Here is a 26,757-nt window from a genome sequence, read left to right as displayed (position 1 = left end):
GCTGGCAGGATGCAGAGAAACTGGATCACTCATACGTTGCTGCTGGGACTGTAAAATGGTACAGCCACTCTGGAAAACCGTTTGGCAGTTTCTTACAAAACTAAACATACATTTATCATATAACCCAGCAATTGCATTCTTGGGCATTTATCCCAGAGAAATGAAAACCTATGCTCACACAAAAAACACTACATGAATATTCATACCAGCTTTATTGTTAATAGTCAAAAACTAAGGGGAAAAAATGTCCTTCCTTGGGTGAATGATTAAACAAACTGTGGTACACATATACCATGAAATACTACTCAGCAATAAAAGGAAAGAACTACTGATACACACAGAAACTTGAACGAATCTCCAGGGAATAACGCTAAGTGAAAATGCCAATCCCAAAATGCTACTGTGTGATTCCATTTATATGACATTCTTGAGACAACAAAATCACGGAGATGAGAACAAGTTGGTGGTTGCCATAGTTAGGGGTGGTGGGGAAAGGAAGAGGTATGTGTGGCTACAAAGGGATAGCACCAGGGAGCCTTGTGGTGATGGAACAGTTCTGTATCCTGATAATGGCAGTTGTTACATGAATCTACACGTGTGATAAAACTGCATAGAACTACACACACACACACACACACACAGAGGAGTGCACATAAACCATAAAACTGGTGAAATCTGAATAAACTCTGTGGATTAAACCAATGTCAGTTTCCTGATTTTGACATCGTACTAGTGTTATACAAGACATTACCATTGGGGGAAATTGGTTGAAGGGTATATAGGGCCTCCCTGTACACTTTTTTTCAGCTTCCTTTGAATCTTTAATTATTTCAAAATAAACAGTTTAAAATGTAATTTTAAAAGACAAAATTTTCATCTTCACTAAATATTAAGGAAATGCCAGTGCAAACACCAATGAGATATATTCATTTATCAAATTAATAATTTATGTTTCATTAGGGGATGGGGGTATTAATGCTCAGAGTATACAGGAAGAATGGTACTTTCATATACTACTGACTGTGGGATTGTGAATGGCTATAACTTTTCTGGAAAGCAATTTAAGATGCTGTATCAAGAGCCTTAAAAATGCAGATAACAAGCAAACTTGGCCACTGCCTATTTCTCTATGTTCTAAGTAATTTTTTCAGTTCATTCAGCACCTTTGTTCCAGGCACTATGCCACACATTTGAAATATACCAAAGACGAGCAAATATGATTTCTGTCCTGAAAGAGCTCAGCTTAGTGGTAAATATATTAAATGTGGTGTTATTTTTATGACTGAAGTGTGTGAGGTTCCCCAGGAGCACAAAGCTGTCTGTTTTCCGTTTGTCTGTAGGTAGTATTGTGTCTTAGATAAGTGCCAGCGTTTTGAGTCAGTCGGGCTGGTGTCAAATAATAACTAGTTAATAAGTAATTTTGTACTTATTAGCGAAGTCACCTTGGGGAAGCTATCCAGCTCCCTGAACTTCAGTGCTTTCATCTGTAAAATAAGGCTATTGGTACTTACCAATGCTATGAGGGCTATAAGAATTTATAATGGATGTAAAGTCTTGTGAAAATGAAATATTTTAGGCTTCACATTCTTTTCTTTAAAATCTATTATTTCCTATCTTTTAAATGAAGTCTTAAATTTCTTTGGCTCTGCCTTTTCTGACTCAGTTCTAGCAAATGGATTTTTACCTATAACTCAAAAGTTGCTATAATAGACCTCCTAATTATAGATAAGAGAAGGCCAGGCTCAATGCAAGTGAATAAGGTGAAAGCCAAACAAAAAAGCCACCTAAAATATATTTATATGAGGTAGGATGCCAAAAACATTAAAATGAAACCCTGTCCTGTGATTGGTAATCAAGTGAGTGTCTTCATGAAGTTGTCCTTGAAACCCCCTTTTTAGCCTTTTGGACCTCAAATATTTTATTTCTGCTTGCGTGCTTTTAATTTATAAAGATGTTTTTGCTCATTAGTCATCATGGGTAACATATTCAAATTTACACTTCTACTTCTAGAAGATATATAAACTATCATTTTTCTTTACCATAAAAATATGCTTATTTATCTTGTTCTAATAATTTCACCTTTAGGGATCTATATAATTAGATAATGAGGGATGTTAACAGATTTGTGCACAAAAATGTTTATTACACCATTATTTAATATAATGAAAAGTAAGAATCAACCTAAATTTTTCATAGTAGGTGAATGGTTAAGTAAACTAAAAGTGAGGTGAAGTTGATGATGACTTCTTGATGACAGAAGAAAACATAAGGCTATGGAATTATAAAGAAAATAATGCAGAGAAACAAGATAGCAAGCAAATACGTCAAAGTAGTCATAGTGATTACCTCTAGATTGGTGGGATTGCAGAAATAGGGATTTCATTGCTCTGCTAAGGAGGATGAAGTCAAGGTAAAAAGTCATCTAGTAGAGGGGTACAGACTCGTAAGTCAAGAGTGGCAAACATAGAACACCCTTGAGACCCTCAGATAACAGAAGTGAGTGATGGAACAAGACAGGTGAGAGCTGGGAGACAGAAGCTAAGGGGGTTGAAAGTGTGGACCCAGCAAGACACTTCCCTAAGGAAGCCAGATCCTAAGGCAGAGGCCACTTATCTTCTTCTCTTCTGACTGAGTTGGGAGCATTCCCAAGATCTTCCCCTGGGGGTTGGAAGGAAGTGGATTGGGAGCGAGGGGAGAACTTGATTGAGAGCTCAGTGGAGAAGGCGGAAATTTGAGGAACATGGAGAATTTAGACAGTAGGGAGTAGAAAAGTTAATGTGCCCATTCAGTGGCTCACCCAAGACTTTATTTCCAAGAGAATTCCCTGGCTTGTTAAGTGTTCGTGGTTGCCAGAAAATAAAAGTTAAAAAAAGGAAAAGAGGCTCAAACCCAGGCTCTTTAATGCCTCCAGCTGAATTTTCACACATACAGGCGAATGATCCCTTTAAACACTACTTAGTTATTGATATCAGGGGCTCATTCAGTTCTGGGGGGCCTTAGGAAAAACATCTGCTTAAAGGAACTTTGGGCAGGTTACTTAATTCTCTAAGTCTCAGTTTCTTCATCTGTTCAAAGGTTTAATAGTTTCAGTTTTTCAGAGGGTAAGGATTAAGTGAACTCTGGAGGAATATGAAATGCGTGGCTCGAAGTAGGAAGGAACAGTGACGGCTGAGACGAGCAGGGACAGGGCTAGGAACTTACGTAGGTGTTGTCCCTGGATCCTTACGACGACCGTGTGAGCCTGGTATTATTTTCCCCATTGAAAAAAAATGAGGAAATTGAGGTTTAGAGAGGTTTAGTAAGTTACTCAACATCACAAAATTAGTAAGGGGCAGAGTAGAGACATGTACTCAAAAAAGTGCCAAACCACACCAAAAAAGTACGCTGACATCTGACATTCTAATGATAGTCACATAGTATGATGTTAGAAATTAAAACAGATTCAATTCTATATACCACTAAAACGTTGAGGTTGCCAGCTGTGCGTCCCTGAGCAAGTGGCCTAACTTCTCTGAAACTTAGTTCCCTCACTTGTAAAACTTTGTATGTTTGTTGTGCAGATTAAATGAAGTAACAGATTTAAAGTACTTAGCAGAGCACCTAGCTTATAAGCAATCAGCTAATAGATATTAACTTTAATAACATTTACTGGACCTGTTCCTTTGCTAAGCACCAGGAACGCAAAGGGGAATGAAACATGTCCCTTGCCCTTGTGGAACTCAGGGCAGGAGAGCCATATGAGCAGTGAGATTGTAGCACAATGAGGAAATAGCTATAATGGAAGAATAAGTAATATGATTTGGGAGCAAGGAAGATATAGATATTGTGAAAAGAGGAGGGGAAGGACGGCCAAAAAAAAAAGGTTTCAGCTGTGAACTGTGGAATGATCTGGATCTTAAAGGAAGAGGAGCATTTTGCCGACAGAGAAGGCAGGAAAGGCATTCCAGACAGAAGGAACAGTTTGTGCAAAGGCAAAGAAGGCAAAAGAGTCTTGAAAGGATTTGAGAGGGTCAGGGAATAGTGAACAGTTCAAGTGTGACTAGAGGGTAAGTTATATGAGTTGACTGATAAAAGCAGAAGAGAAAGCTTGGATTCAGGCTGTCAAGGGCCTCATGTGTCTTGCTAAGTAAGTGTGACTTCTGCCCATGAGGAACAGGGAGTAAGTCTTTAAAGCAAGGAAGTTTCATAATCAGATTGTTTTTGATGAAAGATAATGGTAGGGTAAAGGATAGTGAGAGGGAACCAGCCTGGAGGCTGCTGCAATAGTCCGGACAAATGGTGACAAAGATCCTAACATTGACCGCCATTGAATTGGAAGTGGGTGGGGAGGAAGGGGAAGTGAGGGGGTCACTTAAACACGTGTGAAATCCAAGGTATGAAAATGGCTTGGTCCCGTCTTACCACAGTCATCCCAAAGGACCAAAACAAAAACACAGAAAACCTCTTTTAAAAATAATCTCTTTTGTTTGTATGCAAATAGGCCATGCACAGTGAAAATGCAACTCAAGTGTGACGACAGATACAATATTCTGTCTTCAATCCATGAAACATGAAGATGGAACTGGTTTACAAATGCTGTCCTTCTTAAAAATTCCAACTCCTCACATTAAAGCTGTAGCTAACCAGAGCAAGGCTTATTTGAAATTGTTTTCAGTCTTAAACCAGATATGTGGAAATCTATTTAAGGCACTTTTCAAAGGAAGCTTTACTAACATTGCTGCAGAGTAGGAAGAGCAACAACTTGTTTCACTGGAAAATTTCTTTCATATAGCAACACCTCTGCGTGGTGGTGGACCTTTAGAATTTTCCAGATAAAGGTGTGTGAAGGGAACTGCAAAAATTACACTTCTATGGTTCTGCACCACCAACTTGAAAATTGCAAATTCAAGTTGACAAATACGTATTTTAAGGGTTCACAGAAGTCTTATGTGCATTGCTTTTGGTTACAAAGATGACACAGGGAAGTGAGCCTTTGGGTATGAAGTACCCCCTCCCTCAACCCTGCTGTGAAATGGAAGCTTTAAAAAATCCAGTGGTTTTTTTTTTTTTTTTTAAACAAGCTTAGTCATATTAGTTGTGTTCTGTATGCCCCAGTCTATTTTATTTTACTTTGTAGTGCACATTTTATTTATACTCCTATATAAATATTTTGCATAAAAAGGTGCTTTCTCAGGTCTTTGTGCTTCCCTAAATTTGAAATATACTGCCATTTATTAAAATGTGTCAGTTTTGTTATGTATTATATTCCCTCCTCTGCACACACAGGAAAAAATACATGGACTTAACTTTTCTAGCATCTTTTACGTTTAGAAGATTACCTCATTTTATTTCTTCTAACCGAGGTTATAAAGGAAATGGCAAATGTCAAACGCTTTGTGAAAGAAATGACAGTTTCTCAGAATGCGTAAGTGCATACTCTTAAGCAAGGGGCCCCTTTAAATTCAGAGAGCACACTCTTCTGAACTGAGGTTTAATGTTCCCAGGTAATGCTAAAGATTGAAAGGATGTAAGTTTGGAATCAGATATTCACTGTTAGATTCTGAAAAGTTCCATCACCAATGCTGGCAGTTTATTGTATCAATTTTTAAACTTGCCACTGTATATATTTCCTTCCTCTTGGAAAGATTTTATGTGGTTTTGTTATTTGTTAACTAATAGGCCATCTTTTGAGTAAATTATCAGAGAAAGTCCTGGGATTGTAAAATTGTATCGTAAACCTTACTGAATAGCTAGAGCATAGAATTATTAAATTAGTTAAGGATCACTGAGTCTACCCCTCCCTCAAGTGAGCTCTCTCAATTGTTCCACCCATGACTAATGGTCATGCAGACACTGTGACCATTTAAAATATGAACTATCTCTCAGAGAGCCTATCCTTGAGATGGAGGGCCTGGGGAAATTTTTCTTAACCGTGGCCTACATGATCTAGTTAGAATCTGCCTCATGCTTTTAAGATGGTATTTGATCATTAGGACATCATATGTAACTGAAGTTGTTTATGTTGAAAATCAGTTGGTGGCAAGTACCTTGACATTATTAGATTGCGTAGGTGTCCTGCACTCACCTGCAGGATCTGGGAGGACAGGGACCCTCTGCTTTTGCTCACCTTGGATCCCAGGACCAGCCCAGGGCCTGTACTTAATCAAGGCTGGTTAAGCATTTGTTGATGAATGAAGGCAAATTAAAAAGTAGAAATTCCAAATAGTGCAATTACATCTGTGGATTTTTAAGAATTATTGAAAAATGGGAAATGTTAACTGAGATACAAAGATCAGTGGGAACACAGGTGAAGCATAAAATGTGTGTATTTGGATGTCACTAGAGTCTATAGTTACTACCAGTTCCCATGTATGCTCTGACACCAGCCTTGATGCTCTGCCCAGCCCTTCCAGGAGGTGTTTGTACACACAGCAGGCTGGCAAGGCAGGACGGATGCTCTGGATGTGATCTTGCTGGTATAATCCTGGTCTCTGTGCACTGAGTTGTGAATTCCTTGGTTCCCTTAAGCTGCCATTCTTCTCTGGCTTAACCTTGTTTCTGACCTGTGGTCCAGTTCCCCGCTGGTCCCTAGGGCCTGTCCCGCAGTGAAGGGCCTTGTTCCATGGGGACAAACAAGGAAGCATCTCCATTCACCGCACTGTAGATATCACACTTCTCAGAAACTCCTGATTCTGGGTGTGTCGTAGCACACTGCCACCCCATTCTGCCCTGTCTCCACCAGACCACTGAGGCCTCTCAGACCCTGAGTGTGGGATGGCCGGCTCCTCGCATGCTGGGGTTGTCGCCCCCAGCTCCATCTTCCTCCCTTTCCTCACTCACCCAGACCACTAGAGCTCATCTAAAGGCCACCGCCATCTCCGGTACAACAGTACTTCTTTTTCTAAAATGCACGTACCCTGACGCTTACCCTTTCGACAGTTTTTTTCCTTAACCTACTTTTCAATATATGCTAATGTGATCTTCAATCCAAATAGACGTATTTTGCTGCTGAATATTAAGCCACCGTGTGATTTTGAGAGAAGAATGATTTGTATTCACTTGATAGAATCTTGCAAAACAACTGTTGGTGCCTCTTGCCTTTCTGACTTCTTAGAGGACATCTAGGCAAAAGTGTATCACTGGGTCCTAGTTTCGGTGTTCAGAAGCTGATCAAATACAAGTTAAGAAACAATACACATGGCCTCTTTCTTAGCATGCATGAATGATAGGTGTGAATTTGCATCATGAGAAAGTGAATAGAAGGAGGGCAGCTAGGGAGACCAAACAAGCCAGCCTAGGACAGGAGGGGAGCCCGTGCTAGAGGTTGTAAGGGTGAGGGTCTCTCCTACCTTGTCGACCCACTTGCAGGATATAAATACCGAGGCTGCAGAATTTGGGCTCAGAGAAAAAGACTGATGCTTAACTATATAAAATCCATTTTAAATGTAGGTCAAGATTGTATCTCCCCCTCAAAGAAAAAAGAAACATTTTATTTCTAAGAATGTTCCTCCAGAAACATGGAACTGAAAGCTATTTTTTTTTAATTGATCTGGCCCTTAGAAAACAACGGGGGCTTTTTCTTTAATTTACCTAAGGAATTGACATAAAAATCTATGGCTCTGCATCAGAAAGATGCAGAAAATGTCAAAATAGAGGGCAGAACCACAAAACTGGAGATTTTTCACTGCAACATTTTATGCATGGCATCTGATAAGTGTGCAACATGGAGAAGTGAACCTCTGGACTGTGAAATTCATGCTAATTTCTTACCCACTAGTCTAGAAGCCCTCTAAAATGTCACATCGTTCATTTGGTTGCTTTACCAGGAATCATTGCATGTGGTGAGTGTGCATGTGTGTGTGTTCAATTAATAGATTTTATTTTTAAAACAGTTTTAGATTTACAGAAAAATGAAGCAGATAATACAGAGAATTCCCGTATACCCCCTACGCTGTACAGTTTCCCCTATTATTATCATCTTGCATTACTGTGGTATATTTGTTACAATTAATGAACCAATATTGATACATTATTATTAACTAAAGTCCATACTTTGTTTCCCTCTTTGTGTTCTATGGCTTTTGACAAATTTATAATAACCTGTATCTACCATTACAGTATCAGAGTAGTTTCCCTGCCCTAAAAATCCCCTGTGCTCCCCCTATTCATCTTTCCTCAAGTACCCTGGCAACCACTGATCTTACTGTCTCCATGGTTTATGTCTTTTTTAGAATGTCATCTAGTTGGAATCATACAGTAGGTATGCTTTTCAAACTGGCTTCTTTCATCAAGCAATATGCATTTAAAGTTCTGCCATGTCTTTTTGTGGCTTGATAGCTCATTTTTTAATCACTGAATAATATCCCATTGTGCGGACATATCACAGTTTGTTCATCCATTCACTTATTAAAGGGCATCTTAGTTGCTTCTAGTTTCGGCAATTATGAGTAAAGCTGCTGTAAATATTCATGTGTAGGTTTTTGTGTGGACATAAGTTTTCAATTCATTTGGGTAAATACCTAGGAGCATGACTGCTGGGTCATATGGTAGGCTTATGTTAAGTTTTATAAGAAACTGTCAGATTGTGTTCCAAAGCGCCTATATAATTTTGCATTCCTACCAGCAATGAATGAGGGTTCCTTTTGCCCCACATTCTTATCAGCACTTGGTACTGTCAGTTTTGTGAATTGTAACCATTCTAACAGGTATGTCGTTAGTAGCTCGCTGTTGTTTTAATCAGCAATTCCCTAATGATATATGAAACTGAGCATCTTTTCCTATGCTTTATTTGCCATCAGTATATCTTTGGTGACTTTGTATAATCGGATCGTTTGCCGTTTTTAAATTGAGTTGTTTCTTTTCTTATCTTTGAGATTTAAGAGTTCTTTGTACATTTTAGATACCAGTCCTTTATCAGATTTGTGTTTGACAAATATTTCTCCCAGTCTGTGGCTTGTCTTTTCATTCTCTTAGTGGTTAGTGTGTTTATGCTTTAAGGAGGAAGGTTCTAAAAATACAATTTTACAACAGCAGTAAAAGGCAAATGTCATAGCAAATGTTCTATGCTCTTTCTCAGGTGGTGTCAGGGAATCCTGTCTGTGGACCCAGCAGAGTTTCATTAAAAGTAGAGTCATATGCTGGGGCGGCTGACCATCCTGCATTATTAGAGGTTGTGCGACAAGGCTGGGAAGAAGAACAGGACCCAGCCCTAGGCTGCATCACTTCTAAATAAAGAAAAATTCAGAAACTGTGTTTACAGTCCAATCCTGGGCCCCCTGCATGGATTATACCATGTGTAGGCTATGAATTTCTGTCCATGAATCCAAGTGTGTAAGAGATGATCACTTTTCCTATTTCTTAATCCCAACTCTGAGCCCCCATTCTGCCAGTCGGACAGGAGACTCCATCTTGATCATACAGGGGTGCCCTTCCCCTCTTGTGGCCCAGTCAGAATTCAGGAAGTTTACCTGGTGCCTAAGAAGTGGTGGAAGTCCTAGTCTGTATTGGTTGCCATTGGCAGCCTTACTTTCTAGCCCACAGTGGTCTGTGAAGTCTGGCAGCTCTTTGCCCCACGCCACGGTGGGGAATGAGGTCACCTACTGAGGCTGGGTTCCCTGAGCCAAGGGCGCTGGCTCTCTAGGCATGAGCCACTGCCCCTGAGGTTGTTGTCTCTTTGGGAGCAGTGAGAGGGGTGCTTGATTCCCGCTACACATGGGCCCCGTGCCCCTCTGCCCTCTCTCCCTTCCTTCCGCATCTCAAAAGCACTCTCTGTGTTATCTCTCACCCTCTAGGGCACCTGTATTGTCTTTTCCAGGGGCTTTCACAAAAGTCCAGGAGTGCCTTTGACTTTAGGTCTCTTCTGCTTTCTTCTCTGCAAAAATCTCTGTGTCAAGGAAGCTCAGAAAACAAACACTAATTAACATTTCAATAAATCATTTCTCTACAATTATTTGTGGAAACTATTTTGTCCGGTATCAGAACCACCACCTGGAATACTTTTAGAGTGCCTCTTGACCACTGGCCACAGGAAGCCATTTATATAAAGCAACAAATATGAATGGAATTGGAAAATTCAGCTAAGTGTTTGGCTGTTTCCAAATACCACAGGTTTCTAGCTTTGCCTCCCAGAGTGGACCCTAACGATGTGGTCCCAGAGGAACATCTCTTGAGCAAAGCTGAGCAAGGACATAGGGAAGGGATCTGTTTCCTCCACTCAGCCACCATCTATAAGCCACTCCCCTCCTGCTGCTTCCCTGGTAGCCTTGGCCTCCTCAGACCTTAGAACATCTGGGAGTGAGGCAGTGGAGGAAGCAGCCCCACACAGAAGGCAGGTTTCTGAGGTTACCAGCAACTTCCTCCTCGCTAAACACAAGGAACTGATCTTCATTTTGTTTGACCTCTTCTTAGCATTTGAAACTGTTGACCACCATCACTGTTGAACCCTATCTGTTCTTGGCTCTGATGACCCTTGGTAAGGCCTCCTTATCAGATGTTCGAGTGGCACAGGCTTGGAGGGATGGCTAATTTACAATGGATGACATACGTGGGATTCAGAGTAATTTCAATTGGCTGAACGCTGGCCCCAAATACTGATACACAAACAAGATGGGGCCAAGAGGGTGGTGATCTGACTCGACATGTGAAAAAAATCATGGTCAGCCAACCTACCGATGCAACTATTTACAGGCTAATTTGATCTCTGACTCATTAACAAAAGTGATCTTGTCACTGCCCCTTTCATTCTGTGAGCAAAGAGACAGGTGACAAACTCAGGGACATGGGTGCCAGTGCGAGAGCCACCAAGTTGATTAGGGTTCTAGAGACCAAATCATATGAGGAACAGTTGAGGACACTGACCATATTTAGTTGAGAGAAGAGACTATTAAGGAAATTTATAATATCTGCTTTTGACTATTTGGAGGATTTTATATCTAGATAGATATAGATACAGATATAGATATAGATGTAGATATAGACACACACATACATATATTCTGGTAGTTCTAGAAAACATGTCAAGGACAACTAGATGGTACTTATGGGGGTGAGGAGTAAGGAGTGGGAGATTTGGGATTATTATAAAGAAGACCTTTGTCTTTTTTTTTAAATTAATTTTATTGGAGGATAGTTGATTTACAATGTTTTGTTAGTTTCAGATGTACAGCACAGCGATTCAGTTATACATATACATACATTCATTCTTTTTCAGATTCTTTTCCCATATAGGTTATTACAGAATATTGAGTAGAGTTTCCTGTGCTATACATTAGGTCCTTCTTGGTTAGCTATTTTATATATAGTAGTGTGTGTATATTAATCCCAAGTTCCCAATTTATTCCTCCCCCCCATGTTTCCCCTTTGGTAACCATAAGTTTGTTTTTGATGTCTGTGAGCCTGTTTCTGTTTTGTAAATAAGTTCATTTGTATCGTTTTTAAAAATTAGATTCCACATATGAGCGATATAGTATGGTATTTGTCTTTCTCTGAAGAAGACCTTTGTCTTGTAACTGTCTTATCAGGTAGTGAGTTTTCTAATATCAGTGAAAAAGCAAAGACTGGACATCCATCTATCAGAGATGATATCGAGGGGGGTCGTTACTTGAGTGAGAGACTGGAACGACTTCTGAGGTCCCTTAAACAACCCTGCAACTCAAATTAAGTCATAGAGTAGGAGAATTCCATGACACTGTATCATCCTTTATTTCTGCTGCCTGTCTCATCTCCCTGCACTTCTGTGTTACAGCTTTGGAGGAGGCTGCTCTAAGCAAGAACTAAAATAAATGGATGAAAGAAGGGATATGGAAAAAAGAAAACAAAAACAAAAAACCTTTTTTAAAAAAGGACCTACTACATGCCAGAATCTGTGCTAGGTACCATGTATATATATGTATATATGTCATCCTATTTGACCCTCACAACAAGCTTATAAGATACTTAGTATTACTTCTGTGAGGAAACTAAGGCTCAGAGAAGTTAAGTAACTTCCCCAAGAACACACAGTTATTAACTATTGGAGCTGGGGTTTGAACACAGGTCTCTGTGATTCCAAAGTCCAGTGTGACGTGTTATTTTTACTCATCCTTTATTTATGGCAAATGATACTGCTTTTTAAAATTTTTAGTATTGACATAAGGCTTCCTTTTAAAATAAATTTACTTAAAGTAAGTTAAGAGAAAAATATTTTACAGAGAATAGTACAGATTTTACATGGGTATGAAGTGGTACTAGTACCTAGAATGACTGAAGTTTGGGAAATACTATTCCAAATGTTTTGATAGCAGGACTTTCCAATTTAGTCAATCTTATATTTTGATTGCTGAGTACAAGGAAGAGAAGAAAAGTTGAAGAGTAAGTGGAATGTGAATTAGTCTCCTGTGCTCTGATAGGTGGGGTAATTTCATGTGTTACAATAAGGAAACCAAATGGACCCTTTCAAATTAAAAACTATATGATTGTAAAATCCAGAGGAAAACCCCAGGTGGGGCCTATTCGAATAAAGGATGACGTTTCCAAGGTATGCACACAGAGTGGCTGAGGGGAAGTAGTGGGGAAGAATGATCATCACCTTTCCAGTGATAGAAGGAAGATCTTTGTGGAAAGGTCAAAGTGAGAATTGGAAAGTCCAAAAAGAAGATAGGAAAGTAGTAATGAAGACTAAATAGCGCATAGCATGCTCTGTGTCGGGTGATTTACATGCAAGACCTCATTTGTTTTTCACAACAACGTGGCAAGGAAGCTATTACTAGTCACAATTCATAGATGAGAAGACTGAGACTGGGAGGCGTTCAATAACTTGCCCAGGGTCCAGTGGCTCAAGCCAGGATTTGCCCTTGGGCTGACCACCAGTTCCAAACCCGCACTACTTCCCCTGCACCACACGCCCTTGCTTGGGTGGACCTCCTCCACCCAGACAACATCAAGCAGTTTTCACTTTGTCTCTCTTAATTTCTCCAGCCTCGCAGGGCACAGCTAGCCTCCAAGAGGCGGGGAGGCATGCTCAGAGGGGGCTGCCTCTCTCCTGAGCTGCAGACTCAGAGGCACATAATTGCCCCCAAAATTGAGCAGAGGGCATTGTAGGGCCTGATCGGGTCAGAAAAAGAAGCTATGCGTTTGGGGCAGGATTATATATGTGAGGCCTATTTCTGCCTAAGCACTGGATTTGGAAAAATCCACTTGGAATTCACATGCTTTCGTACTTCTTCTTGTGACTTTTCCCCAGACTCAAGAGTACCATCCGCTTCCAGGAATAGCAAACCAAGGTAACAGAAACATTCTAGGCTACGACAATTAGGATTAGATTAGGGTAATCTGAAAATAGGGGCTGTGTAGGCTCATTGGCTTCTCGCAGGATCTATGGAGTGGTACTCAGTGAATGATTTTGTGGGGAAGGTGACAGTTGAAACACTGGGTCTCTCTGCTCTCTCTCGTTGAGGACTGTCTCCTGCAACCCGGCCGAGCCAGACACAGCATCTGGCACATAGCTGCCCAGTAAAACGTTTGCTGAACTGAGCTGACTCTTTACCTGTGGACCTCTGTAATCTGTCAGGGAAGGTGTCTTTGCCATGTTTGTGGCGGGGCTGTCTTTGGGGGGTTTCCTCAGGGCTTTACAGTCACTCGCTCTCAGGAGTGCATTTGTAGTCATTCTCATCAGTGGAAATGCCCACCTGTCAGCAGAAGTTATCTGGAACCAGCGAGAACACTGCCACTGTCTGTGGTGTTATTTCTCTCTAGTCAGTTCCCCTTTCTGCATTTGAGATCTAGCCTCAGCCCTGACATTCTTTCTCTACTAGGAGTGTTAGGAGGTATGGGGAGCTCACAAAGGCTCCTCTTCATTTATTCTTAATACCTTGCTTCTGTGTTCCTCGGGAATGCCACTGGGCTTATGCCTCTGGTCTCTGGGAGCTGCAGTGGATGGGCATTTGTGACAGGTATGTTCTTATGAAGCTTGTATGCCTGGGGGAGCATGGTATGGGATCAAGCTGCATCTGGGGCAGATGTTCAGAGGTGGGGCTGACAGCCAACAAGGGAGTGGGTAAGAAGGGGTGAGGGGTACGTGCTTAAAACCTTTGACCATCAGGCTTGATTCTCAGACTGGCTACGTCGGAGGTGGGACATTATCGAAATGTGTCTCTTCCAGTCAGATCCCTTTGTCTGCTTTGGTGAGCTAAGAGACATGACAGGCAGGAAATAGACGGCACCACTTACCAAACAACTGGCAGCCGCTCTTGGCCTTGGAGTGCTGGGGGCTACAAGCAGCTCTGCTCCAGGAGAAGCTGTCCAAGTATGCTAGCCCTGACTGAGCCCCTTGTGCCAGTAGAAAGTCCAGAGGACGGGGACAAAACTTACACACTCTGAAATGGCCTCTGCTTTCTTGATTGGCCTTTCCCTTCTCCTGTCCAGAAACCTTTGCCCATTTCTTCCTCCCATCCAAGTGCCCCATCCCAATATTGGCCCCTTTTGGCACCAGAGACCAATAGCTTATTTGGAAAGAAATAGTCCGAGGTCAAAAGAGAGCCCAGGCAGTGGTTTATCGTGTTCTGTATACCATGAACATATTTGCATTTGCAAATAGGCTTAAAATAGCAACTCCACTAACAGTTATTTAAGGCTCTGGAGAGACAGGTGAAAATAATTTTTGGCCAAGGGAACTTCCCACTCCTCTCAAATTATAATAACTGAGGAGTTGACCTGTTCCTCCCAACCTCAATCTTGGGACTCAGGCTCTGGACTAAAATAAGTCAATTTAATTGCACAAGTTCACAGTTTTATATCTTCTGTTTGCTGCTACAGATACCACTAACTCTATTTACATGAGCTATCCTGTGTATAATGAAAGCTTTTTCAAATCCCTGCTCATTTGTGTGTTCTAAATACATTTATTGAATGCTTCCTACATCCTAGGTACCGGGTTTCTAACAGGGAGCATAAAAGACATGGTCCTTGTCCTCTTGAAGCTTCTAACCTAGTGAAAAAACAGTGCTAATTAAATAGTCACACTAAAAAATTACCGTATAGCAACAGTGCTTTGAAGAGAAGAAATGGTTCTTTGTGATTGCGCTCACTGTTCAATAACTATGTCTTTGAGCTTGATATTTTGGTTCCTCTGATATCCCCAGATAACAGATGTCCCCTCCTGGTGGAGGTGAGGACTGGATTTCATGAAATTGAGGCTAGGGTGGGAGGGGAGAGGACATGAAAGGTGAAAGGGTGAGCCAAGCTAGATTCCTTAGTAGAAAAATCAAGGTTCAGATACCATGCTTCAAAAATCAGATGGGCTTCCCTGGTGGCGCAGTGGCTGAGAATCCACTGACACGGGTTCGAGCTCTGGTCCGGGAAGATCCCACATACCCATGCGCCACAACTACTGAGCCTGCGCTCCAGAGCCTGCGAGCCACAACTACTGAGCCTGTGCTCTAGAGCCCGTGCCCCACAACAAGAGAAGCCACCGCAATGAGAGGCCCGCACACCGCAACGAAGAGTAGCCCCCACTCTCTGCAACTAGAGAAAGCCCATGTGCAGCAACGAAGACCCAACGCAGCCGAAAATAAATTAACAAACAAATAAATTTATTAAAAAGAAAAATCAGATAGAGGTGGGAGTTGAGTTTAGGGGTCTCTGGGCCAGGAGATTGAAGCTGTGAAGACACAGAACTAGAGCAAACATGTCTAAACAAGCGAGGAGGTGGTGGGGAGTTTCCTGGAGTCATTCAGAGTCCAAGCAAGTGGGGACACTTCACCTTTCATGGTCAGGAAGGATGGATAGGCCTTAGGCTGAGCATATAACCCTTTATTAGACCCTTATCCTCATCTCGAATCTGATATAGAGAACTTCTGAGCTACACATCAGAGTATACTTAGGCTGAGGTTTGGGAGAGAGACACCATTTTGAATATATGTAGAAGAAGAAAAGTGTCCAGCACTTTCTGTCTCCCCATCAAAATGGGAAAGGTCCCATTCCCTGTTCTTCTCCCTCCTTTCATGAATATGATTTCTTTCCGAGTTCCATTTCCTATTTAGATAAATTAACTTGAACTTAACTTTTTTTAAAATATTAATTAATTTATTTATTTTTTGGCTGCGATGGGTCTTCGTTGCTGCGCGGGCTTTCTCTAGTTGCAGGGAGCAGGGGCTACTCTTCGTTGTGGTGCGTGGGCTTCTCATTGCGGTGGCTTCTCTTGTCGCAGAGCACGGGCTTTAGTAGTTGTGGCGCACAGGCTTAGTTGCTCCACGGAACGTGGGATCTTCCTGGACCAGGGCTCGAACCCATGTTCCCTGCATTGACAGGCGGATTCTTAACAACTGCGCCACCAGGGAAGCCCAAACTTAACTCTTAATAGCTAAAAACAAAAGACATTTCTCCTTTCCAGACAGCATTTGCATTTTAACAGGGGCTTTCAAAAAAATGCCTTTACCCAAGGAATGAGTAATTTGGGAATTCCATGCACCAGGGTAGGGTTAGTACATGGAATGGGGAGAAGGGAATGTCCCTCAGATTGTGCCCTTGAAACTTTGGTTTTCTCTTTTTGACCATGATTCTGGTTCTGAGAGAACAGGAAGGGGCTCCCTTAGGTTGCCGGAATTGGCATGGCTGCCTTTTGGTAAGTTCTGTGGGTCTTATTCATGGCAGGCAGAACCCTTGATTGGATATTTACAGACTCAGAGAGAGGAACTTGTAAAACTTTGCATGATACTTACCCATAGGAACTTTTTGGCACAAGGGGGAAAATGGTTTCCAAAACCATTGATAATTTGAAAAAGCAGTGCTTCTTGACTCAGAAAGGTCCAATTCTAGACACGACTAGGAAAACTGGGCATCTGTCTCATACACAAACCTGCTGCTGGGAGACTGGAAAAGCTAATTACTACTGCCATGTTACGCTCCTTCTTCTGGGCAAGTGAGGGGAATGGACTCAGTTTTAAGACTTTAGTTACCTACAATATTGGGGAGTGGAGAAAAGCATCCCCCTGCTCCCTATGAATCTGCCTAGACATTTCCTCTTCGTACCTAGGCATCTTTGATGCTGCTCTCCTCATAGCTGTGTGGAAACACTGTGCTCCCAAATGGGTGAGGAAAAGGACAGCTAGCGAAAGGAAGGCAGTGTTAGGCAAGAAGCTTCTCCGCCAATGAGGGCCCAAAGGGATTTGCTCCAAGAAGAGACTGGAAACCAAGTCAGACATATGATCCAGCCTAAGCTAGGAGATGTGGCTGGTGGGGAAGCTCAAGGAAAGCAGAGCTCAGGATGGGTGACGTGTATCCGTACCAATCACCTCCCATGTCCACCAGACACCAGGAAGTGTTCACGTTTTCATCAAGGCATTGCTCATGCCCATCTTCTTTCATGTCATGCCTGCTGCCCCTAAGCTGGTTCAGCCTCTTCATCTCAAGGTCTACAAGCCTTTAACATTGGCTTTCTTTTTTTTTTTTTAACATTGGCTTTCTTGATCACCCTGATATCAGCCCTCACCTCCTTCCTCAGGCCACTGACAGGATTATTTTCTTTAAATTTTCATTACATAATTTCTTTGCTCCCACACTATTAATCCCAAACTCCCAATTTTCTATCAAATATAAACTCTTTATCTGACTTTCTAGGCCTTGTTAAGCTATCCTACGCTGCTTACAGAAACTCATTTCCCATTATTTGTCCAGAGTCAACCAACAACCTCTCTTCCAGTCCAGCCTGATTTTCTTACTGTCCTATACAAAGACCATGGTCCTTCCCCTATTTCCAGGTGTCATAACATTACTATATTTGATTGTGGCTTAGGAAGTTGCCAAAGACTTTTATACTAGTAAGAAACATTGAACACAGGGTTCTGCCTCTGTTCTTTTTTTTTTTTTTAATTAATTAATTAATTTATTTATTTATTTTTGGTTGTGTTGGGTCTTCGTTTCTGTGCGAGGGCTTTCTCCAGCTGGGGCGAGCGAGGGCCATTCTTCATTGCCGTGTGCGGGCCTCTCACTGTCGCGGCCTCTCCCGTTGCGGAGCACAGGCTCCAGACGCCCAGGCTCAGTACTTGTGGCTCACGGGCTTAGTTGCTCCGTGGCATGTGGGATCTTCCCAGACCAGGGCTCGAACCCGTGTCCCCTGCATTGGCAGGCAGATTCTTAACCACTGCGCCACCAGGGAAGCCCTGCCTCTGTTCTTATACATGTGCGTGCACCTCAAGAATATGGCTAAAGTGTTTATCCAGTTAAACTCAATCAAACTTTTAAAAGTGGTTCATCAGGAGGCAGCAGTTTTTTGAGACATATTAACTGGATGCCTAGGATGGTACCTCTTCAGGAACCTGTTTGAAGGGCTGTCCTGGGAAGAATTGTTGGAAGCTTGCAAAGGCTTTCAAGGACAGAGGCAGATAGCCACCACATCGAGTTCTGGACAATCAACAATTGCTAATATGAAAGGAAGACAGAAATTCTCCAAGAAAGATTCTGTTACGCAGTGGCCGAGGCTGACAGCTCTCTGGAGTGGGAGTATCAGAATGAGTGGGCTTAGGTGGAGCCCTGGGAAGAAGCCTCACCTGCTCTAACAGAACCTGACTCTCTCCAGCAAGCACTAACACCCCTAGCTCACTCTGTTCCTGTCACCAGAGGACAGTTCTGAGACCAAATCTGACCTACTTTTAAGTCCCAGGTCAGTTATCACCATCTTCACCCCACCCTTCCGGACTATAGGAGTGCTTGCTGTTTTCCATCTCTTCTGAAGCCTTAGACCACACGTCAGCTCAGCAGACCCTCCACAGACCCTGGGATCCTCTAAATGCACCCTACCATATACTATGCTAAAAATAAGAGGAATGGGATTGGGTGGGGGCAGGGAAAGGTGGTGTGTCCAGGTTTTCTCCCTTATTTTTCCTCCCTCCTGGGAATGGAATGAGAAGCTTCAAGGTAAACTTAAAAGTTATGAAGTTCAACCACCCACCCAATTCAAGCATCTCTCTTAAAATGTCTCTCTGCATTATTACCCCACTTTTGCTTGAGCAAGTCTGGTGATGAGGAGCTCATTACCTCACAAGAAAGTCCAGTCCTTGGTTGTACCACTCTATTCAAAATTCTTCACTATCTGAAGCTGAGCTCTGGCTCCCTGTGACTTCCAATTATTGGAACTACTGGCCCTTTAACAACAGTGCATGTGTCTTCCTGTGGGCGGGCCATTAAATATTTGCAGAGGGCCATCAGGTACTTGCAGGCTTCTCTTCTTTAAGTTAGTTCACCCCAGGCCTTTTAACTGTTCCTCATTTGACATACTTTCACTATTCCCTGGTGAATCCCTTGATAAACTCTAACTTGTCATTGTCATTCAAGTATAACCGACCGTGATACCACAAGTGATGTGGTCTGATTAGCACAGAACACAGTGACCACATTCTACACTAAGAGTGAATTAACTTTTGGTTAGCCTTGCCATGCGAATGCTTATATGATTTTTACATTTACTATGGATAAGCTACTTCTCTATTGTCTACTTAACTACTTCACTTAAGTGCAGATCTTCATGTGTACCCTGAGATTCAGCATGCTAGTATCACACTTTCTTTTCAGGCTTTACAAACATTAATTCAGCTTACCAACTGACCAGTAGCTATCTGGCTCATTCTTGTGCACATTTTTATGCACATCTGCACATTTGAAAGCAGAAGTATGATTTCTGTGCTTTCATTCATAGTTTTACTAAATATGTGAAAGTGAAAAAGTAAAAAACAGAGCCCCACAGCATCCACCATGGTATGAGTCTATTAAACAAGAATGATTCCTGGCACTCAGTTGTTGAGTGAATCAATCAATCAATACCTTGTCCTCATTCCCCATATTTAACCCATCACCATATCCTGTTGGCTATAATCCTGCTTGAACCTATAAACTACTATCTACTTTTGCCACCACAACCATAGGCCATCTTCTGTCACTTAAACAACTAGAGTAGTCAACTGATTGGTTTTCTGGCCTCTGCCCTGGCTTCCCTACTATCCATTTGCTACACAGCAGCCAGTCATCTTCAAAATGCAAACCTGATTATGTCACTCCTCTGCTGTTGATGTTGCTCTCAGAATAAAGACCAAAAGCCTTAACTGACCCATAAAATGAGTATGGTCTGACCCTTGCCGACCTCTCCAATCTTGTCCTCCACTGCTCTGTCCACATTGACCTCCTCTCATGTGCCCTCAGTGCCTTTGCACATGCTATTTCCTTTGCCTAGCATCCTTCCAAGTCACCCCCCCAACCCTTCACCTACTTAGCACCTATTCAATCTGTTCTGTTTACCTATTGATGCATCACAAACTGCCCCCAAACTTAGCAGCTTACAACAATGAATATCTTACTCTTTCACAATGTGGGAATCAGAAATTTGGGCAGGCTTCTGAGTGATTTTTCTGGTCCTCATGGCATCAATTGAGGTCACTTGGTGGTATTAAACTGATGAATGGGCTAGTCTGGAAGTACACTGCCCAATTCAGTAGACACTAGCCACATGCAGCTACTGACCACTTGAAAGGTAGCTCATCTTAATTGAGATTTGTTGTAGGTCTAAAATACCCACAAGATTCTGAAGATTTAGTACAGAAAAAAGAATGTAAAATATCCATTAATAATTTTTATATTGATCACATGTTGAGATTATAATATTAGGAATATTGGATTAAACAAAACATATTATTAAAATTAATTTCACCTATTTCTTTTTGAATTTTTTAATGTGGCTACTAGATATTTTCAAATTACTTATGTGGCTTGCATTATATTTCTGTTAGACAGTGCTGATCTAGAGCAAGGGTCAGTATTTTTTTTTTTTCTATAAAAGGCCAGATAGAAAATATTTTCAGCTTTGCAGGCCATATGGTCTGTGTCACAGCTACTCAATTCTACCATTGTAGTACAAAAGCAGTCATAGATAATAATTAAATAAATGGGTACGGCTGTAGTCCAACAAAACTTTATTTGTAAAAATAGGTGATAGCCTGATTTGGTCTTCACGCTGCAGTTTGCTGACCTCTGATCTAGATGATTCAAGGTTTTATTCACATGTCTGGTGGCTTGGCAGAGATGGCTGGAAGGCTGGGTTCAGCTGGGTCTATTGACCCAAACACCTACACATGGCCTCTCCAGCATGGTGGTCTCAGTAGTGGGACATCTTACACGAGTATTCCAAGAAAGACAGAAGCTGCAAGGCTTCTTTTGACCTAGCCTCAGAAATCCTAAACATCCCTTCTAGTGCACTCTATTGGTCAAACAAGCGTCTAAGGCCAGCCCAGACTCAAGAGAGGAGATTAGCAAAGACTATGTGTCCATCTTTAATCTATCACATCATTCTTCAAAGTTTAGACTAGACCTACTATGGGCCCTCAAAGTACCATGAACCTCTCCTCTGTAGCACTTGTCATCATTGTAATTTTACATTTATTTGTATGATCATTATCCTGCTCCTCTGCTAAACCGTAAGCAACCACATGAAGAGGAGTCCTTTCTGGTTTTGCTCATCATTCTGTTCCCAGCACCTAGCACAAGGCCTGGCTCCCTAAATATTTGTTAAATGAATGAACGACATTAGGGCGCAACTTTTCTGCCAAGTAACTGTACGAGTATATATCCCATGTTTCTCCATTGCTCTCAAGCATATCGTGAGACACCCTGTCAGAAGTTAAAATTCAGATACAGTCAAGTCCCAGCAACCTTCTTATTTTGCAGTTCAGAAACTTCGTAAAAAAGGAAATAAGCCTACCCTATTCCTCCCAGGGCCTCAGAGGTTATCATAGCTCCTCTAAAGGTAGAGCCTCAGGTTCTGGTGCCCCGAGAAGTGATTCATGCAGCACGTCACCCCGAGGCCAGCCAAAGCCCCGGGCAGCCTTGTCCTCCTCCTGGCCTTCACTCTCCTCTCACCCGGCTGGCTGTGCCCATCTAGCACACCTGGCTGGTCCAGTCACAGTGTGAGCTGGCAGAAGGCAAAGGGCCAGGGCCTGAGCACTGGGCTGAGGCCCATCTAGTCCTCCCTCCACGGAGGTTGTGGCGTCTCCCGCTTCGCTCGGAGCAAGGACTCTCGTATGTGCCAGGAGGAGATAAAAGAGTCCACCTTCCACACTGGCCTGGAGCTTGAATGGTAGCTATTTGTGGACATTCTGTTTCTCTTTTTAGTGCTGGGTCAGGAACCAAGGCCTGCACATCTTTACACTCCCCCATAACCTCTAGAACAAGCCTGACGCTGAGCAAATTCACTACATGTTTGCAGGAGACAGTCTCAATGAACAACCTTCCTTAGACACCAGCAAACCTATCAGCATTTTTCCTGGTGCCCTGATCACCACTAATACTCTAGACAAAGTTGAGAAATAGGGAACTTTTTTTGTTGCTCCCCAACTTCTGCCTTGGAATCCTTCTCTCACTTCCTGAGTCATCATGTCTGTGCTCCCCTGTCCCACGCCATGGCTGGCCACCACTGCACCACACCTCTGCATACTGCCTTTTGCCTGAACTAGATCCCACATCCTCCTGCAGACCTGAGATGAAAAAGAGCTCTTCTTAATCCTCTCCTTTTTCTGCCCCAATACCTGTAGTTCCCCGAGCTCTTCTAGGTGAAGCTTAGCTGAAACACAGTAACATGTGTCTGGAGGTCAGCCCAGGCCAGGAAACTGATTACCTGTCTAGGGCTGGAGTGGAGAGGAGCATTCTCCGCCTGGCACATAGTGGATGCTCAAGCAATATCTGTGGACTGAATGGCAGCTCAGGACAGAAGTTTTCCTGATACACAGGAACACTTATGGCTCCCTCCTACCCCCAGCCCAGCCTGGCCCCCTGAGTGTCACACTCTGATTCCAGGAGCCACCATCACACTTGGCCCCAGGGATGTGCTGCTCCCCTGCTGTCCTGAGAGGGTAGAACTGGGATCCTTTCACTGGGTCTTACAGCACATCTGAAACCAGCTGGAACTTTTAAAGGAACTACACCAGTGTTAAAAAGAACACAGTGAGTGACGGATGGAAACTAAATTTTTGGTGGTGAGCAAGCTGTAGTGTATACAGAAGTGGAAATATAATGTTGTATACATGAAACTTATATAATGTTATAAACCAATGTTACCTCAAAAGAATTTAAAAAGAATGCAAGGAGGCTGTGCAGGTTTAAATCTCAACCTCGGATCTCAACCTCTCAATCTCAATCTCAACCTCCGGGTGACTTGGAACGTTCTCTAACCTTTCTGAAACTCCATTTCTTCATCTGTAACACGGGGAGAAATAATCTCACCTTGTTGTGAGGCATAATAATATACTTAGTCATTCAGCTGACTCTCACTCACATTCTATGATGGCCAGGTATGTAAAGCAGGGGAAAGTAGTGTCTGATGGGTACTTTACTTTGGTTTCTGAAGTGAACCTCCAGCTAAATGGAAGCTACTCATTCTAGGTTTTTGACCAGTTCACACACCTACAGACTTTACTCTGCTCAGAGCTGACAGAAATCTCCTCTCAGAGAATCCTCCCTGTAAATTCTTAGGTTCTTTCCTCTCCCATTCCCCTTTTTGCTCTCTCCCTCCAAAGGCTAGAGTGTCTACTTCTCAGGCCCTCTGGAAAAAGCAGTGACTCGTAGTTGGGGTTAAGAGTTCATTGCACAGGAAGCAGTGACATTTTTGCTCTTCTTCAGAGCCGATGACATTGAAGAAAACTGGCTTCCTAAGTCAAGCCTCCACCCTCACGCACACTCCATGGCTAGAGGTGAGAGAAATTTTTTACATGGGGCATTTATACTGGGTAAGAGAGAATCATGTCACTCTCAAGTGTTTTAGCCCTATATTTTAATAGGGCCTCTGATAAACTAAGTGTCTAAAGTGTTGGCCAGGATGGTGGGCAGTCTCCAAATTGATGTTAGTGAAGTTTACTAGGAATGTCACTGCTGGGCCAGGATTTTGAGAACAAACATGATCTCTATCCCCCAAATCCATGAAGGGCTTAGATGGAAGTGTGGTAGGCTTACTCTGCATAGTTTGAGAGAACACCACCAGTATCAATGAGAGGAAGTTAAGGAGAGGCAGCTTTTCACTCAGGGGAAGAAAGCTTTTCACTCAGAGAAGTCAGAAGCAATGTTGACTTCCTTCTCATACCCAGTGCTCCTCCCCACTGCATGAATTACAGGGCCCATCTGTCCAGGATTTCCCAGGGCCGTACCAATTTCATGTAATTATTTGAATTAAGGGTGATTCATTAAATTTATAACAAAATATAATTTTGATTGTGTGTCCCTGTTCGACACATCACCCAGGGGAAAAAAATCTTTGATTACGTCAAGCATACTGATATTTGGTGTGCAAACAATGGGAGATTTTTACACTAGGTGGGAGTTCAGACTCAAAGGGTTCCCAGTCCTCAGATTCTATGATAAATAGGATGCTGGCGGTGATTTAGGATGAGGAAGTGCACAGGAATCAAATAGAGAACCCCTTTACCATATGATCCAGCAATCCCACTCCTGGGCATATATCTGGATAAAACTCTAATTCAAAAAGATACATGCACCCCAATGTTCACTGCAGCACTATTTACAATAGCCAAGCCATGGAAGCAACCTAAATGTCCACTGACAGATGAATGAATGCATAAAGAAGATGTAGTACATATATACAATGGACTATTACTCAGCCATAAAAAAGAATGAAAAAATGCCATTTGCAGCAACATTGATGGACCTAGAGATTATCATACTAAGTGACGTAAGTCAGACAGAGAAAAGACAAATATCATATGATATCACTTACACGTGGAATCTAAAAAAGAATGATATAAATGAACTTATTTACAAAACAGAAACAGACTCGCAAACATAGGAAACAAACTTATGGTTACCAAAGGAGGAAGGGGGGCGGGGATAAATTAGGAGTTTGGGATTAGCAGATAAAAACTACTATATATGAAATAGATAATCTACAAGGTCCTACTGTATAGCACAGGGAACTATATTCAATATCTTGTAATAAGCTATATGGAAAATAATCTGAAAAGAATATATATATGTATATATAACTGAATCACTAGGCTGTACATCAGAAATGAACACAGTGTTGTAAATCAACTATACTTCAATTAAAAAAACAGAGAACTCTTTTTCCAGACTCTACCACTGAGTGGTGCCAGCTTTGGCCCAACAGATAATGCCCGAGTTCTGAAACCTATTGAAATCACTGGAAGGAAGGCAGAGCAATTGGGAGAGAGCATGAGGTGCATAGACTGAACACCTACTGTGTGCTTCAGCAAACTGAATATATTTGCAATTCACTGTCACAAAGCACTAATTTTCTAATTGTTTACTAATCAGCACTAATTTTTTAAATATAAAAGCTCCTAGAAATCAATAAAAAAAAAGGTCAAAGACCCAAGTTAATAGTAGGAAAAAGAAATGTACAGATATGGAACAGGAAATATTATCTCTCATACATTTGAAAAGACGCTCATACTCAAAATAAAAGAAATTCATTTTAAAATTACAGTGAGAACCACCTCACACCCATTAGGATGGGTACTAAAGAAAAAAATACAGAAAATAACAAGTGTTGGCAAGGATGTGGAGAATTGCAACTCTTGTGCATGGTTAATGAGAATGTAAAATGGTGCAGCCGCTATGAGAAACAATATGGCAGTTCCCAAAAAAATTAAAAATAGAATTACCATATGATCCAGTAATTCCACTTTCGAGTATATACCTGAAAGAAATGAAAGCAAGGTCTCAAAGAGATATTCGCACATCCATGATCATAGCATTATTCACAACAGCCAAAAGGAGGAAGCAGCTCAGATGTCCATCAACAGTTGAAAGGATAAACAAAATGTGGCATATAATACAATGGAATATTATTCAGCCTTGAAAAGGAAGGAAATTCTGACATATGCTACAACATGGTTGAACCTTAAATACATTACGCTAAGTGAAATAAGCCAGATACAAAAAGACAAATATTGTCTGATTCTACTTACATGAGGTCCCTAGAGTAGTCAGATTCATGGAGACAGAAGGTAGAATGGTGGTTGCCAGGGACGAAGGGGTGGGGGAGAGTGTGGAGTTAGTGCTTAACGGGTACAGAGTTTAATTTTTGCAAGATGAAAGAAGTTCTGGAGATGGGTGGTGGTGATAGTTACACAACAATGTGAATGTGTTTAATACCACTGTACACTCAAAAAATGAGTAAGATGGTAAATTTTATTTATTTGTGTATTTCATGACAACAAAAAAATTTTAAAAATTACAATATGTCATTTTAACCTTCCCTATTGATAAAGATCGCAAATTAGAAACCTTTGTTGGCAAAAGCTACATGAAACTAAGCACACTCATGTTTTGCTGCTGGGAGCATAAACATAAAATTTTAGGGGAGAACAATTTTTCAGTATCTGTGAAGATTAAAATTGCAATTACCTTTTGACCTTTTGGTCAAGGCATTCTGCTTCTAGGAAGATAGCTTACTCTCACATATGTGATTTGGCATATGATCAAGGTTTTTCATTGCAGCAGAAGATTGGAAAAACCTAAACGTCTATTGATAGGGGCTGGTAAAGTAAATTATTGCCATCCAATAGAATACACCGGAATAATATGCGAATGTTAGAATGAGGATACTCAGTACGTGCGGATACAGAACAATCTCCAGGGGAGTGGTTAGTGTGCAAAACTGCGTTATAGTATGCTAACATTTGTGTTTTATAATAAAATGAAAAAAATATGGGTATAAGTTTTCATTTCGTTTTGCCTAAAATAACTTCAAGTAGAGGCAAGAAACTGCTAACAGGTATCAGTGGTCACTCC

At 41.7% G+C, this 26,757-nt stretch overlaps 1 protein-coding gene and 1 long non-coding RNA gene across 4 annotated transcripts in view; one reads left to right on the top strand and one right to left on the bottom strand.

Annotated features, from left to right (window-relative positions):
- Positions 1-26,757, bottom strand: part of LOC132364809 (uncharacterized) — a 116,232-nt gene that overhangs the window by 11,468 nt on the left and 78,007 nt on the right. For both annotated transcript variants that reach the window (XR_009502921.1, XR_009502922.1), the window contains exon 4: positions 25,626-25,660. This is a non-coding gene — a long non-coding RNA (uncharacterized LOC132364809). The remainder of the gene's footprint in view (positions 1-25,625; positions 25,661-26,757) is intronic.
- Positions 1-26,757, top strand: part of CD86 (CD86 molecule) — a 60,634-nt gene that overhangs the window by 5,901 nt on the left and 27,976 nt on the right. The window lies entirely within an intron of this gene.

Source organism: Balaenoptera ricei, chromosome 4 (assembly GCF_028023285.1).
Source record: "Balaenoptera ricei isolate mBalRic1 chromosome 4, mBalRic1.hap2, whole genome shotgun sequence".
In the NCBI taxonomy this organism is placed as follows: Eukaryota; Metazoa; Chordata; class Mammalia; order Artiodactyla; family Balaenopteridae; genus Balaenoptera; species Balaenoptera ricei.
Note: the sequence above shows the minus strand (reverse complement) of the source record. Positions and strands in the feature narration are given on the sequence as shown.